The following is a 25,457-nucleotide window of genomic DNA, read 5'->3' as shown; positions in this document are numbered from 1 at the left end:
CAAATGGTTGTATGTTTGACAATCCCGCCAATAGAGGTTAAGAGTTGTAGTTCATCTATCTCTACATACTTGGCATTAATGATTTTTTAAAATTTAGACAATTTAATGAGTTTGAAGTGGCATCTCAATGTGGTTTCAATTTGCATTTCCTTAATAACAAATGATGTTGATCAACTTTTCATATTGTTTTTGATTATTTGTGTATCTTCTTTTGTGATGTGTCTGTCCTTTACTGTTATAAGTTGAGCTGTTTAATTCTTTATTTCTTTGGCATGACTAATTTAAATGGCTCCTCTTCATCTCCAAGGTTTTTAAAGATTTTTATGTAGAATAAATCCTATTCCAAATGTGAATTTTGGTCATTTTGTCAGTGTCGGAGTTCTTCATATATATTGAAATTATAGTCTCTAAAACTCATTTTCAGGGAAAGTTTTATCTTTTCCTATTTTCCTTCTCTTTTTTCTCTCTGTATAAACTTCAATGAGAGAGACATTAAGTGGTTTGACTCAGTATCTGTTGGTCTATATCTTCCAATAAGATTCAGTTCTATTCAGCACTTAGCAGGTTTTATTTGTTTGCTTTACAGATGCTGTGAGCCTGACTTTGCTTTCCCCTCAATGATGAGAAGTTTTAATTCATTTTTTCATGGAAGTAGTCAAACCTCCAATCTGCAGCTTCAGCCTTATTCACTGATTTACATTTCTATTCCATTTCTAGGTCTTGGAAACGTTTATTTTGCATTTGATTCTGAATATTTATTTCTGGCTGTCTCTTTTTATAGGATGGCTGCGTTTTGACATGTTTAAACAGAAAGGATTTTTGAAATATAAACTCACTGTGCCATTTCATCTTGATTTAGAAGTATACTTGTAAGTATTTTATTTTGTCTTGTTTTAGGCATTTGTGTTTTCTGACTTTGCATAGTAAACATGCATTGAATTTTATTAACTTAAGAAGACAGAATTTCTTAAATTAAAAATATGTTTAAAATCACTTGATACACATATACACAAATAAATATATATCATATATATGTATTTTTTAATTTGTAATTGTAGATTACATACTTTAAATTTAAGAAATTTAAGAAAAATATAAAGATTAAGTGAAAAATCATTGAAACAATGGAAATACATAGCCTCTATATAGTAATATGAATTTAAAAAAACAAAAAGAATATAATATTCACATGCAATTTAACTTGGTTTCCTCTGAATAATGTAGTAATAGGTGCTGTTTTTATGTTTTTGTGCATTTTTACAAAATCTACCAATGAGCATATATTATATACATATTTTGAAAATAATACTTTAAATTACCTTTTAAAATTTTGTGGGGAAATGAGTAGCAACAGAATAAGAATGTAATCTTCACATACAATTGAAAAAAAATAAGCCTACTGATTAATAACATACAGTAAATCCAAGCAGTGAAAATTATTTTGCAATCAGAAAAAATAAGGTGTTTTCAGAAAAATTAGTTGTGGTAAAATCTATGTTAAAATAATCAATGTGTATATAAGACTAATTTTTTTTCGGGGTGCCTGTGTGGCTTAGTCAGTGAAGCGTCTGCCTTCAGCTCAGGTCATGATCTCAGTGTCCTGGAATGGAGCCCCGCCTCTGGGTCTCTGCTCAGTGGGGAGCCTGCTTTTCCATCTCACTCTCCCTCTGTTCTCTCTTTCTCTCAAATAAATAAATAAAAATCTTTTCTAAAAAAAGACTAATTTTTTTCTTACTCTGAATCTATTTCACGTTCTATACATGTAAAATCAAATGGTCGTGCTAATACTTGCAGAATACTGTACATATTTGTTTTATTTATTTATTATATATTTTTTTCAGATTCCACATATAAGTGAGATCATGTGGTATTTGCCTTTCTCTGTCTGACTTACTTAATGTAGCATAATGCACTCAAAGTCTATCCCCATTGTCACTAAGGGCAAGATTTCATTCTTTTTTTATGGATGAGCAATACGTCATTCTATATGTGTGTGCGTGTATATGTCACAAATTTTTAATAACTACCAGTAGTTGAGAATGTGCCAAAAACTCTGTCACTAAGGGGAAGATCTCAGCACTTAGATACAGCCTGTTTGGAAGCCAGACCCACAAGTCTTAGCTGTAAAAATCCATGCAAATCTATGTAGTCCTGTGAAACCATAAGCAGAGAAGCCCCTTTTGCCAGGCAATCTGGCTGTGTCCCCTCTGCAGCAGTTGCAAAAATCATAGCTGCATACAAGTGTATAAGCTCTTTCCTGGGAAAAACTGGCAAGCAGGAGCAAGACAGAAAGAGAGTGCATCCACGGCCTACATTCTTCAGAGCAGCTGCGTTACCCACTAGATGTGTGCCAAACCTGAAGCCTGCCGGTCAGGCTGAAGCTCCAGGACAAGCAAAAGAGCCTCTGTCACAGAAAAACTGGAGTCATGTGCCACAGTGGGCTATCCACGGACTATTCTTGGGCAATGCCCAGGAGGTGGCAGCCTGCCAAGAACTAGTTGCCATAATCTCCTGGAACCCAGAAATGCAAGCCACCCTGGGTACCAGAACCAGGTGAACAGTGAGCATCCCCTGGGTGGCAGCTGCCAAAACCCAGGGCAACAGCTGTGTGTAAAGCTTCCCTCTAAGAGACACTGCGCTCAGGAACTTGGCAGAGGGAGGAGAGCTCCTGGGTCCATTGCCTCTTGCTGTGCCCTGGGGATGATAGCTGTTTAAAAACTCTTCTTCGTTGCTTAGAGTCTTGTGGGACCCACAAGAGTAAGACAGCTGTAAAAATCAGGGGGTTATGAGCCCTTTCTGGATAACATGAACTATTACTGTCCCTTGTGACCAGGAACACAAGCACCCCTGGCTTCTAGAGCCAGGCACTGAAGAGACATTTTCTGGATGGCAGCTGCAAAGATAGCGACACTGGACATACATAAAAGCTCCCTTTGGGGAGATACTGGTGCTCAGGAGCACTGCAAATACAGAACCTGAAGGTGGGATGGCGCCTGCCAGGCTCTGGCTGGCAGGGTGTTTCAGCAGTCGCCTAGATGTGTGTCTTAAGCCAGCCCCTCCGGCTTGCACTTTAATATAAGAAGGTGAGCCTCCTTTATGTTAAGTCTGGCTGAGCCCTCAGGAGGCTAAGTCCGAGTGCATCCACCCTTTAAGAACAGTCTCCCAGATCGTTATGACCTTGTGGGTCTCAGCCCTGAGTCCTGTTGTTTTCAAAGTTAGATGTTTGGGGGGCTCATCTCTTAAGTGGAGGTCCTAAAAGTTGAGGTGCCTGATGTGGGGTTTGGATGTTTTGCTCCTTGGGAGGTCCCTCCAAGTGATGAGTTTGTGTGCCAGGTTGGAGTTTATGGTGAGATTGTGTCCCAGTCTTCTACCTGCTTCTGTGTGGATTTCTTCTCATTTGTCCAATTTGTAGTTGTCATTCAGCCAGCCTGTAGGTTTTTTTAAGAGGAAATTGGTCCATACATATGTAACTGTAGACTCAATGTATCCATGGTAGGGGAGGTGAGTTCGGGATCTTCCTAGGTCACCATCTTGAACTGGAACTTCCATATTCATTATTGAGTGTATTAATCATTATATTCCCTATGTGTATATAAGCGTGTGTATTTATATATAATATTCATATATATATAATATATATGATATATATGATATATATATATATATATATAAACACATACCCATACAGATTCACACACATGCTCGTATAAATATAAATCATATATATTCACACTCATTCTAAATGTAATTTTGGACAAAACCAAATCAAAGGCCTACTCCAGGATTGATATGCCATTATGTTAAGTTTAACCAATTATTCATTAAGCACATTATATATGTATGATTTTCCAAAGTGAGGCTAGATGAACAATAATAATCATATTCTGTCCTACCCTTTGAAACCATTGTCTGTAATGATAATAAGGCCTGAGGTTATTCCCATGTAATTACATCAAGCAATTTGACACATATGTTTTTCAAACCCTTGATTGTGTTGCTTTAACACAGTACTATAATCAGTGGATATAACTATTCATTATGAATGGTAAGTATATCATGAATGACTGAGCAGATGGATAGATGACTTTTAATAGTTCAGTTATGTCATCTGCCAATCTTAACAAATGACCAGAAAGAAGCACAAATCAATTTTAAAAGATTTTAAATGTGGTTTAAAAAGAAGGCTTTTGAATTTTGTAGGTCCATTTCACATATTTATTAAAATACTGCACAATGATATGCATTTTAAATAATGTGCTTTTACAGATGTGTTGTTTGATGCTAAACATAAACAGCCTAATGTTTTCAAAATAAATAGTGGGTTGTTTGAAAATACAAAAGTTCGACTATTTTTCTAAGAATCTTTGTTTTCTAATTAAATATACATTCACCATTTACCACTTAATGTCATCATAACAAATTACAAAAGCGGACTCACTTTGTTGACTTGTTTTCACAATGTAAAATTGAATGATGTTAAAAAGTAATGAACTAAAGCTATTTGATGTAGAGAATGCAAAATCAAAATATCTGGTGACATCCAAATTCTCACCCAGAGGAACAGAAAGATGATGAAAGAGTTGTTATTTTTGGGACACAGAGATCACAGAGCTCTAAAAGTTATGCAGTGTTGGAGTTACGAAGAACATGAAGGACTTCCTTTAATTTTATACTAATGGTTGGGGAATATCTGAGGCAAAATACGTGGAGCCCAAAGTAGTGTTGTAGTTATTTTGCTTTCATGAATTCCCACTTTTGCAATTTCTTACCTCTTATTTTCATATATTATTTATACCGGTAATTATAGCTATATTAAAACTAAGGAAATAATTTTTCCATTGGTGGAGGAAATAAACAACTTTACATCTAATAAAAGAGCAACACATTCAGAGTAGTTGAACGTGCAAGATGTTTCTTGATTTGCCAAGGCAACAGTGCTACCCCTGGTAAGAAACCATAGTATGTGGGGAAGACAAATCCAAGATTTGTTTGACACACATACACATGTTAGGAAATGTTTGCAAGTGTTAAAGGTTTCATGTTTAATTTCTTATCATTTTGAATTATTAATTAATGAGAAGTTTGCCTTTTTATCACAGTTATTAGACTAACACAGATCAGAACTCAATGTGAGTTATAAAGCACCTAAGTATAAATTACACTAAAAATAAAGACGTTCCAATTTTTCTCTTCCACGATCATCATCTTCATATTCTGCTTTATCAGAAATATATTCATTCTAGTTGCAAGAGAAATGAGGATATACTCCAAATACAAAAGCCAAAATTCTAAAGCAACTCAGAAATGCTTTATATGTTGAAAAACTGAAGAAATTGGGAGGTTTCAAATGGAGAAGAGAAGATCATGAAGTATTATGAGAGATTTCATTGGGGGAAGGAAAAGCAGACTTTTTTTTCTGTGGTGTCTAGGGACCAGGAAGATGTTATACAGACCATTCTCTTCCTTGACTGTTCCCCACGTTTCTATCATCATGTAAAGCTTTGTTGGGGTGCCTGGCTGGCTCACTCAGAAGAGCATGTGACTCTTAATCTCAGGGTCGTGAGTGTGAGCTCCACTTTGGGTGTAGAAATTATTTAAATAAATAAATATATGAAAACTTAAAAGAAAATGCTTTGCTGCTATCATCTCCTCTACACAGCTTCATTTATGTCTTCCCTAGAAAAATAAAATACATCAATGTGTATATTATATTTATAAATATATCTATAAAAACACTTACATTTTAGGTTTATGATTTGATGTTGCCTAAATAAATGAATCAGTGAGTTTTTCAGGGACAATAGCTGTGCTTTTTCATTAGTTTATTACAGGTAGAGAATAGATTCTCAATAAATACCTATGATGGGAGTGATTGATTAATAAACAAGATTGATTTCTATTTGATACATAATATAAAGTGCTAAGAAGCATAGCAGATAACATTTTAAGTGAATTTTCTATTGCTCTGATTTTGGATGCAAGTTTTTTTACATTGTTGTTCACCATATAGAAAAAATGTGGAGGGAATTCAAGTATTTGTACAGTAATTAGATTGGTCTTCATTGTCTGTTTTCTAATTTGAAAATTCAATAAGTCTCATATCAAAATACAATAAAATACTTAATACTTGCCAAATGCAAGTTAAGTAACAAATGATTCTCCAACTTACCATGTAGAAGGTTCTTTACTTACAGTCACATCTATGAATTGGGTCCTTCTGTATATATGGGTGAGGTCTAGTCTTTACCCATATTCATAGACACATTTTACATGTGGTTGATATTAACGGATGTTAAATGTTTAAAAAGTTGCCAATCTCTATGCTTCACACCTTTTATTTTATCTTGGGTTTAAATAAAGATAACCAGAGGCATAGTTTTCCTTTCTTAATCTATAATACTAAGTAGCATTGCACAAGAACATTTTTTTTCTTTTAGCAAAGACTTTGAGGAATACCTAAGTAATGCCCCAAAATATTAGAAGTATAACATCAATGATTTGTCCACTTTCAGCTATAATATTAGTACTTTAGCCTTCACCTCTGTGTCCTGAAGGCATAGCTGCAATCCTGACCTAAAGTCCTATACCAGCATTTCAAGTGCTGAACTCATTATCTTCACCACCAACAAGCTTGTTTTCAAAATGTTTCTGCGTTTAGAATATTCTTCTGCCCTTCTTTCCAGCCTTGAAATCTTACAGTTTTATCACTTTAGTTGGTTTTAAATATTTCTTGCAGAAATGTAAATGTTCTATTTCTTTGGAGTCCCTCTTGAACAACTAAACAGTGTCTGTTGATGTGACAGTGCTAAGACAGGTAATTTCATTAACTTTTCATAATATAGAAACAATCCAGTTATTGAATTTAAACCTAAGTGTCTGTTATTCAGATTGCTAATTTCTTTGTGTGCATTTTCTTTTGTTATAATTTTTTTTAGATAATAAGATAAAAGTTGTACAATGTAAGGAAATGTTTAAAAAATGGTTTAATTGCTCAAACAATGCCAAATACATTGTCATTTGATTAATTAAAATTAAGGTTTTCTAAACACCAACAAAGGGTAAACACATGTCCTACTGGCTTTAAGTAAAAGCATGCATTAAATTTACATAGTTTTTATTTGAAACAAAACTATTGCATAGGGTCAGAAAATGTAAAGGACTCATGAGATCCCAAAGCCTCTATAAAGATAAATAGAATGATACATTAGAAAAAAAATATAGTGAAAATAATCACAGAGAGGTTGGACTTCAGGCACACCCTGGGCCTCTTTTCAGTTGTCAAAGATAGATTGTGCATTTGTATTGGGAACCACCCCGAAACATGTGAGAGAAGCCAAACCACAGGATTACTAAGGTATCTTTCGTACCCTACTAGTCATGTTTCTGAAATCAAGCTCTGTAATCTGTTTAGCAAGATGAAACCCATCAATCTGATATTTTCAGTAAATAATGTCAAAAAGCTAGTAAAGGGATTATCCAGGGGACTTTCAAACTATAAACAGCATATTATAAATTGCTAGCTAAGACATTTTCTTCTAATGTTGGCCAAGGGTCAGTACCATCATTTCAGGCATCTCAGAAATAAGCATGAGAGTATGACATACCAGCTGTCATTTAACCCTGTTTTTAAACAAAACTAAAATTTATGAGAAATGATAGGCTGAGTAGTATGACCCTTTCAGCCCATATTAATATTTCTTTTAGTAACATCAATGGATTTGTTACTGGACACCCTGGTAGTAACTTTTTAGGATAAAAATCTTCCTTGGAAAGTTTAAGGATAGATAAAATAACAGTTTTCCCAAAGGATTAATTCAAAGCAGAGTTAATTCACTGGATTTTTTTTGTTGTATTATTGAAATATTTTGACATATAACACTGTATAAATTTAAGGTATACAACATGTTGACCTGATATGCTTACATACTGTAATATGATTGTGGTTGCATTGATGCTTAACATCTCTATCACATTGTAATTATCATTTTTTGTGTGTGTGGTTAGATAATTAAGATCTATTCTCTTAACAGGTTTGGTGATTATAATACAATGTTGTTGTCTCCATTGACCATACTGTGCATTAGGTCACCAGGACTTATTTATCAATGAGTTGCAAGTTTGTGCCCTTAAACATCTGTCCAATTGCCCTACCCCCAACCCCTGCTAACCACCAATTTTACTCTATGTTTTTACAAGTTTAGCTTTTTCTGATTCCACATAGAAGTGATATATAGTATTTATATTTCTCCATTTGACTTACTTCACTTGTGGCTTTCATTTTAATATAAAAATACAGTAGTCGAAAGACATAATGATTTGTTTCTATGAACCTTTTGATGGACCTCATATGTGCAGACCCAGGATAACCACTTTACCATTATTATTAAATCTTGACCAAAAAAAAAAAGAAAAGAAGAATTGTTTGTGTTCCAGTTTACTTCCTAGCTATTTAAGTTTCAGGGAGGGTAACACATTTGGCAAAAGTCACAAAGCTACTAAGAAGTGGAGCTAGTATTCAAACCCTCTTCTCAAAATCTATGCTTATTAGGTTTATCTGTTCTACCATGTGTCTAGCTTATGGGTCCCATAAACATCAAAGGTTTCTCATAAAATTATATTTAATGCTGCATTCTTACTATCTTGAAACTTTTTTTTTTTAGGTTCTCCCTTGATTTAACAAATGCTTTGAGAATTAAGCCAGAAATGCTGCAGAATGTAGAATGCAGTAGAGTGATTCATGCTCCAGATTTTAGTCGATGGGCTTTGACAAGTCCTACCACTTACTTTTCTGTGTCTTTGGACAAAGACACAATGAATGTGAACATTGGTTTTCATGTTTATAGAATAATTGCCCAATAATCTGATTATTTCCTCCATCCTATTAGCAATCATTGAAAGCAATCAGGTCACTAAAACAAACTCATACATTTGACAGATGGTCATATATTCTTTTAGTAAGCACATAACTTGAGTATGTGCTCTTTTATTTCTCTATGAAGGAAGCTAATATCCCAAATATTAAATCTTCAATGGAAGCTAATATCCCAACTATTAAATCTTCAATGGAAGCTAATATCCCAACTATTAAATCTTCGATGGTTAACATTGATTAAAGCATATTTGGGGAAAAATATGCAGGACACTTTCAAAAGAAATGCAAGGCTTCTAAAAAAAAATGAGATATATTATAAAACACCCCAAGCAATGTAAAAACAATTCAATTAATTGCAGGGGGACATGTAGTTCCATTATAAACTAGATTAATAAGGCAAGAAAATCTAAGAGAAGAAAATACTCTATAATTATTTAACTGGGGAAATAGTATGTAAAAATGAAGCTGTCCTGAAGACAAATTACACACATTATAAATAATGTGTAATATATAATGCATACATTTATATAAATTTTAATATATTTATATAAAAGTATACATATATAAAATTGGAAACATTTATGCTTAGTCTTTATAAAAAGTGATGAACGATCAAACTAGTCTCAATTTTAGCAAATGGGTCAGTATATCCCTTCCAAAAAATAATAAGAAAGCATGGGAAAAGGGAGAAAAATATATATATTATAAAGAGTAGGAGATTTGGTGTGGAGCCACTTAGGAAATAATCAGTATTCTTTACTGAAATACAAACAATGTTTCTATTTATTTTCCTTCAAAAGAGCACTCATACCTCATGCATAGAATTATTAATAAGCAGTCCAAAATTGGAGGGCAGAAGAAATACCTTCAGAAACTTACAAAACTTAAAGGAAAAAAAAAAGTATGACAGAAACAATATTAGATTGGAAAATTGTAGGAAGATATTTAATTCAAACTCTAACCCCATGTATGATATCCATAAAGGGTATGAAAGAACTAGGTGCACTTTTAATACACCTTTCTTACCTTTCCCTTTGGAGGCTCTGTCCATCAGGAGCAAGCTCAGAGTCCAGATTATCTATACTGTGTCTTAATGACACCAGACCTCATGCTGCTGTTGGCACAAAGAAGCTGAGAATTTACTCAGATGAAGTGACCCATAGCTTTAAATTTACAAATATTCTAAATTTCCAAATGTCCCAATACCTTCCCAGCCCTACCAGCACCTGAGCAAGTGTGATTAGTGTGACAACAAGAATGGCACAGAACAAGTGTAGACAGACTAATTTTCCTGAAAAGGAAAACAAAATGGGGTCAATGTTCATGATCAAAGTTAGATTGAAAATCTATATTCTTTCGAATATTGGAAAAATAAAGCATATTTTCTTGCTAATAGAAATGATGTGTTAGTAAAGGACAAGAATACAAGAGAGAAAAGGGTATATTGCTGGAAGAACAATCAGCAAGAGGAAAGGAAGTATAGTGCACATCAAACTTTGATCTCATCTAGGAGCATGGAGTTCTGATCTAGAGCAGCTGGGGGAGAGGACAGACTGATGATGAAGTTACAGGTGCAGATGGATGTGTTGCTGGGAGCTATAGGTGTTTGCAGCTGACTGTGTCAATTTTCCCACCAAAACAAGGCCATGAGATGAAAGTGAAGATGGGGAATATGGTGTAGGATGTTTGAGGAAAGAGGAAGAGGTTTGAAATATTCTTCTAGGAAAATAAGTGAAAGTAAAGTATGAGTAAAAGTGATTATAGAATTATCACATAGCCCATAGCACCCTCTGATATTAGCAATCATTAATTTATGGTGATTTGAGAGAGTACTGAGTGGTGTTTTTCTCAAGCTGTGATAAGCTCTGCAGATATTCACGGAGAGATGAAAAGTTGGAACCCAGAGTTTCCTTCCCCACTTCCCTACGTAATTACAACAAAATGAGAAAACGGGGGAAAATATACAAGGGGTATGCCAGAGAGGGATTATAATAACAGATCATGGTGTTCCTGGGTGAACTGGGGAGATCTTGGATCCTGAGGCCTCAACCCAACCCATCCAAAAGGTATCATCAGAGTCTCTTGGTATTGTCAAAAGAAAGAATTCAAGGACAGACAAAACACAGCAGAGGAGCAGTGCAAGCAAGAAATTTTATTAAAGTGAAAGTACACTCGCAAGATGTGAGAGTGGGTGAGTTCAAGGAGCTGTGCCCCCTGGGGTTTGGGTTTTTTTTTTTTTTTTTTTTTTTTTTTTTTTATTGATAGTTGTTAACAAGGGGGTGGAACATTCATTACTCGAGGTGAAGATTTCTTGGAAACAGGCTTACCTGCTTTTTCTTCTCTATTTGGTCAGGGAAGTTCACTGTCATTGCATCCTTACGGAGAAGATTATAGTATGGCAATGTATAATGAAGGAATAATGTGAACTTTGGCCTACATTGTCAGCTATCTTGGGCCTGTCTAGTTTGATCCAGTTTCTTGTGGTTTTGTTTTGGAGTGCTGCCTGGACAGGCCTCTGACTTCTTCCATTGGCCATGACTTCCCTCTTGCTGGTCTCCAGGCATCCTGTTAGAACCTAAGTAACTGCTTACTCTAAAAATGGTATTTTCATTGGATGAGAAAGAAACTAAGGACATGGGAGGAAAGGAAATTGCACAATGTGGAAGACTGAGGGATTATAGGTCCCAGCGTAGTCTCAGTATTGTTTAATTCAGTGTATTAGTGTCATTGAGCTGAAACACAGATGATGATGGGATAGTAAAAGCATGGGTTGCTTGAAATTGAGAATTGGAGAGTTTTTCATTAGTGATAAGAGCCAGACTTGAAAGTATGTCATCATATTGCGTGGTTGGAGGAAGATCAACAATAAATCATTGGGAAAAAAGAAAGCCAAGGATTTGAAGAGACAGGGAAACAGAAGGGTCATCTAGGTGCATATGAAAACACAAGGGGCAATGGCAAAAGCGGTATTGAAGAGAGTGACAGCTAATCAGAAGTAAGTGATAAACCAATAAATTAAGAGTTCATGACTCTGGGAGCTCTAGATGATTATAACATGGAGATGTTCTGTTTTTAATTGAATGACCAATAACAGCCAAACAGAATATATGATTAGAGAAAATTAGCTTTTTCTCATTGGTAAAGTCTCACTAGTTGTCCATACTTTGGTGGATTCAACAGTTACCCAGTGACTGACTACAAAGTATTTTATCAGCTGAATATTGAATGATAAGACTTTGGAGATATATTTTATAATGACCATTTGTAAGAGATACTGACAATTAAACCATAATGGCGTTTAGTTATATTAGAAACCTCTCTGCAACAGAATTAAAGCTTTCTCTGGTTATGCATGCAATTTCAAGAAGAGGAAACTGTATGTGTTGAAATGTATATATCTTATAGTACTTGCATGTTATTTATGTCTTGTTCATGTCTGCATGGCTTAGGGATTTGTAATATAACAGAAAAAAAAGACAATACAGGGTATATGAAAGCTTTGAATCTAAAGCTATGGATTTAAGACTTTTTTCTTTAGTTATTGTATATAAAATATATTTGTCTAAGTATATATACATTCAGTTTATATTTGTGATCATTTATCTTCATCTAAAAATAATCATGGTGGATAATATCTTAATTTTGGAGATATTTAAACTGAGAATCACATAGACAGAAGCCAATTAACACATCAGAAACAAAAATGGCCTTTGTTGAAGCAGGGATTCAGAGTCCTACATTATCGAGAGGACATTCTCCTTTTATACATATTCAAACCCTCTGTATATTTGAAGTCTCACTTCTTGAAAAATCTTCTCCAGAACTCTGCCCTTGAAGATTTTTAATCTTTTCTGAATCCGTATTGTGTTTAGTCTCCTTCCCACACATTTAGATACGATATGAGAGATAATGAGTTTATGCATTTTCTGTATGTCATCACTTAGTTGGAGTAAACACCTAATTTTCTGATATAGTATTCTCAGTTCAGTTACTTGATTAGATAAATATTGCCTCTGTAGCCCAGGTTTTTCTCTGAAAGTACCAATTAAATTTCAGTAGGATGATCATTTATCAGGGGATCTGATTTGACTCTTTGTTTTAAAAAATGGTTATTGGCACACCTGTGTGGCTCAGTTGGTTAAGCATCCAACTCTTGATTTCTGCTCAGGTCTTGGTCTCAGGATCCTGAGATTGAACCCCACATTGGGCTCCACACTCAGCAAGCAGTGAGTCTGCTTGGGATTCTTCCTCTCCCTCTGCCCCTCCTCTCCCCACTCACATTCTCTAAACAAACAAACAAACAAACAAACAAACAAAAGAGATAGTTATTGCCTCATGCTGGTGAGTGGATCACTGATCCCAAGGATGGCTCCCAAAATATCCAGCTCATATTCACCTGATTAACACAGTGATTCCTTAATATCATTAATATTAAACAAAGTACAATGTTAAAAAGTCATTTCTCGATTTCTTTTCCTAGCTCAGATACTGTAATGCTATATGTTACAAAACAACAGATTGACTGACCAGTCAGTCCTCTCTATGCATATCATTCACCCTAGTTCTGACTATCTTGTTTTGGTTAGAATTTACAGACCTTGCTAGAGCTCACAGATTGTTCCAGTGCAAGACTGACTCTCCCGGGAATAAGAAAGGAATGAGAGATTTATGAAATTTACATACTATTCTTATAATTGGTCATCAGAACAAATATTTTTATTCTGTCAAACAAGATTTATTTCAAGAACCCTTAGCGTCTGTAAAAAACAAATCTCAATAATTTCTCCCCCGCCCCCAACTAAATGTACATTTGTAAATTTTCCTAAAGGTCTGAGGATGCTTGTTAAACAGAAGCTGAGCAGGTAATGTAGAAGCTGCTAATTAGTAACAAATGCATTATTTATGGATGCCTAAAAATATTATTTAAATAACCCTTAAGTTAACAATGTTGCAGAATTAAATTTTAATTGGATACGGTTTCATTGGTTTTGAGATGCAGTGGTTTTTTTTTTTTTTTTCATATACTTCCTGATAGAAAAAAAATATAAAAATACCTCTCTGCCTAAAGTTTCTTTGCACAAGAATGCTTTCTACAGTAGATCCGGCTGTACTTGCACATAAGGCTGTGTTTGTGTGTGTGTGCATGTATGTGTGCACCTTGCTTTGTCCAGAAAGTACATGTTCAAAATTATATTAAGTAGATTATGTTGGGTACTCTGTGCCAAATGTCAAAATGGTCAAGGACATTTTGAAGATATGTTCACCAAATTGTAGAGGATGTCCTAAGTATATACATATTCAGCATACTTTCCCCCACTATTCCAATCCAGCTGTAATTTTGTAAAATGAGAATTGATCCTACATCTTACAAGCAATGAAGAGAATACAGAATCAATTTGGCCTTCTTGAGAAGAAAATGATGGAAAAATCTAATCAACCAAGGGAATAATCAAAAAGGTGAGAAACAAAGAAGCCATCCTAAAATGAGCAAAGGACCCATTAATGCTTAGACCTAAAGCTACAACAGTGAAAACTGTGCAACTATGACACTACCGAAATGGAAATGGTGGAATAAAGGAGGAGAGCACTTGTAAATATGCTATTCATTTTTTTTTTCTTTTCTTTTGTCTTTAAGGATCCAGAGATATCATCTTGGGTTGAAATATATCATTAGAGAAATGACCTAAAACGTTTAAAGTTTTTACTTTATTTCATTTTCTCTTTTCCTTTATATGTTGAAAGGACATTTTGTGCAATGTTATGTTTTGTAATGAGGAAATATATAATTGAAGTTCAGCTGTTTCTTCAATTTTGGTAAAATTTATTTTTTATTAAATTCAATTTGAAGTTGATACTTTTGTACAAATTACTATGAGCACAGTTCTGTTAAGTTACATCTATATAGTATATTTCAGTATTATTTTGCTTTTATACATACAGACTAACTGGAATGATGTTTATTTTGGGGTTGCACGATTATGCTATATTTTGGTTTCTGTGTTTTATTTATGTTACAAAAGATGTGTGTGTGTGTGTGTGTGTGGAAAAGGCTTGACATCCCCATGTTTCAAGTGCTAGGCACAGATTAAGCTTTCCTAAAGGTCAAATTTGTGCTGGTTGGCAGGTCCTCCAAATTGAGAATTGAAAATTATGACTCTGAACAATGCAATGTAAGTTGACCTCTGCCCCAGGATTTCATTTTTCCCTTGGCAAAAAGGAGATGTTGCCGTATATATTCCCAATGTTTTAGTCTCGAGATTCCAGGAAGCACAATACATTTTATTTCATAGCATAGGACAGGTGCAATCCTAGATATCTTCAATCACAACATAGAAATAGTCTATACAATAAGATATTAGGTGATGCCTTTTCTAATTTGTTTTATGGCTAAAAGAGATAAATAATTGAAGTAATCTCTGTAAGCCTCACAACAATAACCAACAGTTAGAGATAATTATGGGTCAATTATAGATTCTCCTCTGGGCTGTACCTAGCATGTTTCTACTAAACTGTTTCTCCATGTTGTTCTGCATTATCCATAGTACATTCTTTTTTATGGCTGAATAATATTCCATGTGCTTAGCTATACCACAATTATTTTATCCATTTACCTGTTGGTGGATTTTCTGTTAGTTCTCCTTTTGGATATTAAAAATAAGGCTACTATGAATGTTCATTTTAAAAGGAGTTTTTTTATGGATATATGCTTTCATTTCTTGCATTTAAATACCTTGGAGAGGAGTGACTAGATCAGATGGTAGTTACATTTTAACTTTAAAAGAAACTGTCAATGCAATGTTACTCAGTAAAATAGAGAAAAAAACCATTGATATGTGTGTGTGTGTATATGTGTGTGTATATATATGTGTATATATACATATACACAGTGATGCATATATATACATATATACACACATAATACATGTATCAATAACATGTATCAATGTAAACAAAGCAAACACAACAACCAAGAGAACATATTGTATAGTTCCATTTATATGAAACTCTAGAAAATATAAATCTAATCTTTTTTGTTAGAAAAAAACAGATATTTCGTTGTCTGGGCTACTAATAGGATGGATTGGGAAGAGGCTCAACAGAACTTTTTGGGAAATAGCAATATTTTAGGTTTTTATTGTGATGAATAGTTATAGTAATATATGTATTCATCAAAAAGTATTAAACTGCATACATAAAATGGAAGAAACTTGTTTCATATAAGTTATACCCCAAGGATGGTAATTTTTTAATGTTGCGTTAAGCTGTGCTTGTATTTATTTCACTTTAGAACTTAGAACAACTCTAGTGTGCTTTGCTTCAATGAAATCTAATCACCTAAATTTACTTTATAATTTTCTGTATATTCTCTCAGGTAAGAATATTGTAAACATTCTGAAAAATATTATAGAATTTTATTTATATTTGCATTTATCTAAAGGATATTATAAATAACAGAATATTATTGTATTCTGTAAAATTAACAGTAAGAGAAATATAAAGGTTGTTCTGAGGATTAAATATGTTTGTTAATATAAAGTAGCTAGAACAGATCCTGGCATATAAATTTTATATTTCATGCGTATATACACTGGCATACACATAAAAATATTACGTCTCCTAATAATTTATTTTTTTCATGTCAACTGGTGCTTACCTCACATAAGTGCCTCTAATGTAGAATATTTAAGATAGAGTGTGAAGTGAAAAGCTGAGGAAATAGTTTTATGATGATCAAGAAACACTTTACATATGACTATCTGCATGGAAGTTCAGATCTGTTACCTGCATGGGATTTAGGTAAGAATAAGATTTATGTGGGGCGCCTGGGTGGCGCAGTCGTTAAGCGTCTGCCTTCGGCTCAGGGCGTAATCCCAGCATTCTGGGATCGAACCCCGCATCAGGCTCCTCTGCTGGGAGCCTGCTTCTTCCTCCCCCACTCCCCCTGCTTGTGTTCCCTCTCTCGCTGGCTGTCTCTATGTCAAATAAATAAATAAAATCTTAAAAAAAAAAAAAAGAATAAGATTTATGTGCACAAGTATGAACATGCTTACTAAGAATATATAAATATGTTTGTCTTATTTGTTTTTAATTTTAACACATCAATTCATTGGTGCCCAGATCACATAGAGGTAAGTGATTAGCAAATAGCTTTAAAATTTCATGAGTAATATCAGTAATATATTCTGTAATATCAGAGTAATTCTCTTAAAGATGTTGCAGGATACTTGCAAGTAGAAGACACACATATTAGGACAAAATACATCTTTCAATGGTCGGTGTACAAATAAACTATGTTAGCTGTGGCTACAACCACTATGTGGAATGCCTTTGGACTATATTTAAACTCATATCCCTGTGTCATTTTCGTTCACATAATTACTTTTTTTTTACAGTTTCCTACTGTAAATGCATTTTCAGTTTCTTGAAGCACAATAGTTAAATTAGCTTGGCCCATAAGGAAGCTTATGGTTTTGTCTACTCTTTCACCCTACTTCACCCCCAGTGTAAACTTCACCGTCACTCTTTCCAGAGTCATATTCAATAAATCTGTCACTTGGGGAAATTACGGACTTTGGAGTCATTGAGAAGTGAGTTTGGGTTTTTAGGTTCATCAGCAGGGTAGCATTTTGACTATGTCCATTTTTCTTTTCCTTTTTTTCCCCCTAAAGGTTTTGTTTATTCATTTGACAGGGAGGGAGAGAGAGAACACAAGCAGGAGGAGGGGCAGGCAGAGGGAGAGGGAGAAGCAGGCTTCCCACTGAGCAGGGAGCCTGTTGTGGGACTGGATCCATGCGACCCTGCGATCATGACTTGAGCCAAAGGCAGATGCTTAACCAGCTGACCCACCCCGGTGCCCTGCCACCCAGCCACCCAGGCATCCGTTTTTCATCAGCTCTATAGTATTCAGTTTCCTCATTTGTGTGACGCAGAATATTATACTTACCTTATGGGATGGTTTTTCAGTATAAGTAAGATAATACAGGTAAAATACAAAGCAGAGTCCCCAAGATAGGGGTCAGTACACTTTGTCACCACTAACATATATAGGATTAATATATTAAATATATGTGTAATTTATATAATCATATATATAGGGTTATAAAAGGATATGTGAGTGTCAGCACATTTACTAATGAAAATGCATATATGTGCATGGGTGGAAAATGGGTGTGGTCAAAGAGAAGCTTGGTTTTCAGTACTGGGGATCTTCAGTGTATATTGTCTTGTTTCTTCCTTCCTTCCTTCCTTCCTTCCTTCCTTCCTTCCTTCCTTCCTTCCTTCCTTCCTTCCTTCCTTTCTTCTTTGTAGTAAGGAGAGGAAAGACCAACTGGAAATAAAATAAAATTTGAGTTCACACCACAGCATGAGGTAGCTACCACCTGGGCCAATGAAACTGTTGAAGAAAAGGAGTTTAGAGGATGTTTCTTCCATTCAGTGTTTTGCCTAGAGGTAAGTTTGACTTGGTAATTTCAATATCCATCCTCTGTATATTCTTGCCGCTATGTACAGTTAACCCTTGAACAACACAAATTTGAATTCCATGGGTTCACTAATATGATTTTTTTAATAAATACAGTACAGTACTGCAGATGTATTTTCTCTCCCTTATGATGTTTTCAATAACATTTTCTTTCCTTTATCTTATTTTATTGTAAGAATACAGTATGTGATACATGTAACATACACAATATGTGTTTATCAATACTTTATGGTATTGGTAAGGCCTCCAGTCAGCAGTAGGCTGTTAGTAGTTACGTTTTGGGGGAGTAAAATGTTATTCATGGATTTTTGACTGTGTGGGGTGTTGGTGACCCTAACCCTTGTATTGTTCAATGGTCAACTGTAAATTCATCTAAATTAACTTTCTTTTTTTTAACAATTTTTATTTTGTTGTATTAGTCACCATATAGTACATCCCCAGTTTTTGATGCAATGTTCCATGATTCATTATTTGTGTATAACACCCAGTGCACCATGCAATATGTGCCCTCCTTAATACCCATCACCGGCCTATCCCATTCCCCCACCCCGCTCCCCTCTGAAGCCCTCAGTTTGTTTCCCAGAGTCCACAGTCTCTCATGGTTCATTTCCCCTTCTGTTTACCCCCCCTTCGTTCTTCGCTTCCTTCTCCTATCAATCTTCCTATTTCTTATGTTCCATAAATGAGTGAAACCATATGATAATTGTCTTTCTCTGTTTGACTTATTAACTAAGTTTCTTAAAGAAAAAACCCTTAAGACTTAGAAAGCACCAATCACATCAGAATTTAAAATAAATGTTATTTAATCAGTTCAGTAATCAACTTTTAACAGATTAGTTCTGGTATCCACAGTATACTTCCGAATGATATACAGACTGTCAAATGAAATGTCCTGCAGTATAAATCTCAGGACAGGCAAATAGATTATACTCCTAAATAAACATTGCTTTTTAGGAAACAAAAAGATAAACACAGTTCCATTACAACAAATAATTAACCAAGCCTGTGTAGACAGCACCATCTTTTGTAGAACCATTGAAATGGGGTTTTGTTTTGCTGTTTAATTGATGCAAAGGTACTCTGAGCCTGGTTGCAATAAATGTGAAATCCCTGAATCAATGCACTGCGTTGTGCATTCTGTCCTGGTTAGTTAAGTTAATGCGAGTGTGAGGTTCATTAAGCAAGTGTTAATGATTTTCTTCCTATATAGTCTGAGCCTCACGTAGTTACAGTCAAATACTAACATTACAAGCCCTGGTCATCTGTCTTACAAATGCATGTCATTGATGATAAGGATGATAATATGGATACTGCTACTCATTTACCTAGGGAAGAAGTCATTAATTCAAAACATTCCAGGTAAGAATGTGTCTCAGGTTTTACCTGGAAAATTGAAAGGAAGCACTATAATGCAGAGGTCTCTGAGTACTCTGTAACATGTGTGTATGTGTGTACATGGTCTTATACACATGCACACAAACATATCTATTTCTTACTATAGGTATATATTTTTTACATCAGAAAACTAAATATTAATAAGAAAAAACTTTTTCAAGGTCATTTTTTTGTGTAAAGGTTAGGAAGGAAAACATTTTCATAGAGTTGTCTGTATGGTCATGACTAACTTTTTAAAAAATTTAATCCCACCAACTTGCCAGTGGAAACTAGTCTGTTCATTTAAATATATTTCTGTAGCTTGCTTTCTAGGACTTGCCGTTAAATGCCAAAAGACATTTTTAACACTTATTCAGATTAGCTTTTCCTGTTTTATCTATTTTGAGTATCTCTGAATAAAAACATCTGAAAAACAATTCCCAAGTCATAACTACATAATTTTGGAGACAGAATTTTATTCCAGGTTTTTTCATTACATTATCTTTGCTTTTACATTAATTGCAAAGACATGGTTTTCACCCCAACAGTTGTGTACTCTTAACAATTCTGTGCTACACTAATAATTATAGCACAAGATCAGTAAAAAATAAATAAATATAAATAAAAAGTTATAAGAAACTGTTTAGTTAAATACATTGATATATTTTGATCTGATCAGTAGAAATCCATAGTATGAGTATATTGATATATTTAGATATAGAGTGATATATATTTTGGGATGCAAGGATTACTTCTCTTTGAAGGAGAATTGTGGAAATCTTCATAAAGTAGTAAGGAGCTGGCCATTGAATTGGATTGTGATGACTAAGTGTGAATTGAACATGTGGATATTAAGGAGATACCTTTCCTGGTAGAGAAAGCATGTGAGCAAATCTATTTGGAACCTGTGATTACATGTGGGAAAAAACACAATGTCATTTTTGTCTAGATGTTAGAAAATAAATTAGTAATTTAAGCTGTTTAGGATGTTTCCATAATATGACTGTGTCATCCATCCAGAAAAGGGGTAAGTCCAGGGGCAGAAAATAAGGGCTAAGGAGATGGATCTTAAGAAAATGGATCTTAACACAAGACCCTGCTTGAAGAAACAACTTTCTCATTTCCGTAGGTCTGGGAATTAACTGACTTTAGCTCATGGTTTCCCAGTTTTCCAGGAATGCAGACGGAGCCTCTATGGGGAAATAGATTAGCCAGGTGGGATACAGACTTTAGTAAAATCTTCTTTAGAGCAACGACCTTTGCTCCATTTTCTGAGGATAATTAAGAATAACCTGTGCCTGTGGTTGAGGCAGAGATCACACACAGAATAGTCTTTGCCCTCCTTGTGCCGGAGTTGGAGAGACAATGGCAGGAGTGAGGCAGAGATGCCAGTGTTCAGCATCCCGTCTGCCTCACAGTGGTTGTTATCAGGAGCCGAAGTCAGGAGAGGACAAGTCAGAGAGGCAAAGCGATAAGCCATTTGCAGGACCATTTTCTAAAATTGTGTTTTAGAAACAGTAAGTATGGAACTCAGTTTCTATCAGTAGAATCAATAGAGAAGTTGGGACCTCATGCCATCCAAGTTTAAGTTAGACAAATAGACCAAACATCGGAAATAATATTCAGCCAGTGGGGAGAACCAGCTTTTTCTAGAGGCACCTTCTTCTTACTTCGCTTGCTGTTGTGAGATATACCATTTTCTCCCTTTCTGATCAACTAATTTTGGATACACTTAAAACATACCTTTAAAAAATGTGTATAGAAATTCTCAATTACAAAACTTCCCAGACCATTTATACATGCAGAGTCACTGCGAATTTTAAAGAAGGGAGTATGACATAGAGGATCCCACTATCTTATTTGAACACAGAAGCTATTTTTGGAAATTGTGTTTGCGTAGAGCATATTTTGGGCAACACAACCAATTCAAGAGTAAAACTCTTTGAATGGTAAATAGGTTTTACACCTTCTTATCTAAGGTTTTCTCTCCAACTATAATAATACAATTACGGGTTTTAGAAAATTATTTCTACTCCCAAACTTCTGTTTTTTCTTCCCCCTAAAAATAGAAGTGTTATTGTATGTGTATAATATTACTTACAGACTTAAAGTCTGAAATTCAGTGTGTAGACTTGATCTGTGTGTATCCACTTTATCAATTTGCAAACATTATAGAGTGATTCAGCATGGGGCAGTCTTTTACGTGAAGATATTAAGATTTCTCCATTACTGCTGAATGCTGTGCTCTAATTCTCACCAAAATTTTACAGTCCTACATGTATTGACATGAGGGCATCAAAGTTCAATAACCCAAAAGTCACAATTCAATCAGTTCAGTAAAACCAGGAAGGAATTAAACTATGACAACCATAAATGTCAGATTAATTCACCTTCACTTTAATATTTCAGGCATTAAATATTTTAAGAAGTGATTTTTCTTATAGACTGTAGAATTGGATAATGAAAATTGGTTTATGAAAAAGGGAACATTTATTCTCAGGCATGCACCGATGCTAGTCTTATATACTACTGAGGCTTTATGAACTTTTCTGAAATCCACATTACCATCTGGAACTTACTTTATGAGTTCCACATTAAGGACTTCAAATATTTTTGTAAGAAACCTAAAAGGAAAACAAAACAAAACAACAACAATAGAAACTTCCTTAGCAAAAGAAAAGGCTTTTTCTTCTTTTTTTAATTTTTTAATTTTTTTTTTAAGATTTTATTTATTTATTTGACAGAGGTAGAGACAGCCAGTGAGAGAGAGAACACAAGCAGGGGGAGTGGGAGAGGAAGAAGCAGGCTCATAGCAGAAGAGCCTGATGTGGGGCTCGATCCCATAACGCCGGGATCACACCCTGAGCCAAAGGCAGACACTTAACCGCTGTGCCACCCAGGTGCCCCAAGGCTTTTTCTTCTTGAGTAGTTGATAGGTAGTGCCAGCAAGTTAGCTCACTAATTTAAGAGCTGATGCTTGTGAATCAGTGTCATTGGTTCTTCCAATCAGTTGTGTTGCTTCTCTGGACACAAACCTCCCTGATAGCCTTCATCTGGCACCCTGAACACTTCTAACTTCAGTAGCAAGAGGATGTAACTAAGTGAGCCGTGAGAACCGAGCACAAACTATGATGTTATTTACAAACAAGTAAGAGTGCGTTCCCTGCTGACCTTGAGGGAAGAATATCACTCTCAACAGAAAAGGTAGAATATTTTAAAGCTGAGTCAGGACACTGATTATTTAGAAAATGGCACAACCTGTAATTCCTTGTCGAAAATAGAAGTATCATACAAGTTTAAGTTCATGGTGACTCATAAAAAGTTTGAAAATCCGAGAAAAGGATCTGTAAATGTAGAACCATTACCCAGCTTGTGGAGGAACTATGAAAAATGTAACTGAAAAGTTTGGTATCAGTGCCCTTTGTAAAACAGAAGTACTTATTTCTGCAAATATGTTCTTATGACTTTATTATGTAACCACATTATGTTGTTTAAAATCCAACAAAATTATAATAACAAAATTTGAAATTTAAACATAAAGCATTATTTGAAAATATGAGACAAAATATGTTTAATATTGGTGTTTATAATTTGAGCACAGGGTCTTTCATCACAATTGGGCATTAGGTCAGGAATTATAGGATAGGTTTTCTATTCTGTTCTATTAATCTATGTGTCTGTTTTTGTGCCAGTACCATACTGTTTTGATTACTATAGCTTTGTAATATAACTTGAAATCTGGAATTGTGATGCCTCCAGCTTTGCGTTTCTTTTTCAAGGTTCTTTGGCTATTTGAGGACTTTTGTGGCTATATATAAATTTTAGGATTTTTTGTTCTAGCTCTGTGAAAAATGCTGTTGGTATTTTGAGGGGATTGCATTAAATGTGCAGATTTCTTTGGGTACTATAGACATTTTATCAATAGTTCTTCTTCCAATCCATGAGCAGACACTGTCTTTCCATTTCTTTGTGTCATCTTCAGTTTCTTTCATCAGTGTTTTGTAGTTTTCAGAGTACAGGTCTTTCACCTCTTTGGTTAAGGTTATTCCCAGATATCTTATTGGTTTTGGTGCTAATGTAAATGGGATTGATTTCTTCATTTCTGTTTCTGCTGCCTCATTTTTGGTGTATAGAAATGCAACAGGTTTCTGAAATGAGCCCACAACTATATGGTCAATTAATGTTCAACAAAGCAGGAAAGAATGTCAAGTGGGATAGTGGGTATTTAACCCAAAGATACAGCTGTAGTGAAAAGAAGGAACACATGCACCCCAATGTTCATAGCAGCAATGTCCACAATAGCCAAACTGTGGAAGGAGACAAGATGTCCTTCAACAGATGAATGGATAAAGAAGATGCAGTTCATATATACAATGGAATATTACTCAGCCATTAGAAAGGATGAATACCTACCAGTTCCATCGACATGGATGGACTGGTGGGTATTATGCTAAGTGAAATAAGCCAATCAGAGAAAGACAATTATCATATGGCTTCACTCATATGTAGACTATAAGGAATAGTGCAGAGGACCATAGGGGAAGGGAAGGAAAACTCAATGGGAAGAAATCAGAGAGGGAGACCAACCATGAGAGACTCTTAACTCTGGGAATCAAACTGAGGGTTGCAGAAGGGACCAGGGTTTGGGAAGGAGGGTAAGAGGATGGGGTAACTGGATGATGGGCATTAAAGAGCGCATCTGATCTAATGAGAACTGGGTGTTATCTGCAACTAATGAATCATTGCACATTACATCAAAAACTAATGATGTACTGTATGTTGGCTAATTTAATTTAAATTTTAAAAAAAAGAATATCCAGTGGGAAAAATGTAGTCTCTTCAACAAATGATGTTGGGAAAAACTGGACAGCAATATGCAAAAGAATGACATTGGACCACTTTATTACACCATACACAAAAATAAATTCAAAATGGATGAAAGACCTAAACATAAGACATGAAACCATAAAGACCCTAGAGGAGAACAAGATAGTAACTTCTTTGACATCAGCCATAGCAGCTTCTTTCTAGATCTGTCTCCTGAGGTAAGGCAAACAAAAGCAAAAAATAAACTATTGGGATTTTATCAAAATAAAAAGTTTCTACACAATGAAGGAAACAATCAACGAAACTAAAAGCCAGTCTACAAGATGAGAGAAGATATTGCAAATGACATATCTGATAAAGGGTTAGTTTCCAAAATATAGAAATAACTAATAAAACTCAACACCCAAAATATGAATAGTCCAGTTGAGAAATGGGCAGAAAACATGAATGGATATTTTCCCAAAGAAGACATGGAGGTGGCCAACAGACACATGAAAAGATACTCAACATCACTTATCATCAGGAAAATACAAACCAAAACTACAATGCAATACCACCCTACTACCTGTCAGAAGGCTAAAATCAACAACACAAGAAACAAGTGTTGACAAGATTGTGAAGAAAGGGGAACCCTCTTGCATTGGTGGGGATGCAAACTGGTGCAGCCACTCTAGAAAACAATATGGAGAGTCCTCAAAAAGTTAAAAATATAACTACCCTACAATCCAGCAGTTGCACTACCAGGTATTTGCCCGAAGACTACAAAAATACTAATTCAAACAGATACATGCACCAATTTATAGCAGCATTATCTACAATAGTTGAATTATGGAAACAGCCCAAATGTCCATCAACTGATGAATAGATAAAGAAGAGGTGAGATAGATAGATAGATAGATAGAT

The sequence above is a fragment of the Ursus maritimus genome, unplaced genomic scaffold (genome assembly GCF_017311325.1).
Source record: "Ursus maritimus isolate PB19 unplaced genomic scaffold, ASM1731132v1 scaffold_6, whole genome shotgun sequence".
Taxonomy (NCBI): Eukaryota; Metazoa; Chordata; class Mammalia; order Carnivora; family Ursidae; genus Ursus; species Ursus maritimus.
The sequence above is the reverse complement of the archived record's forward strand: the minus strand, read 5'-3'. Positions refer to the sequence as shown.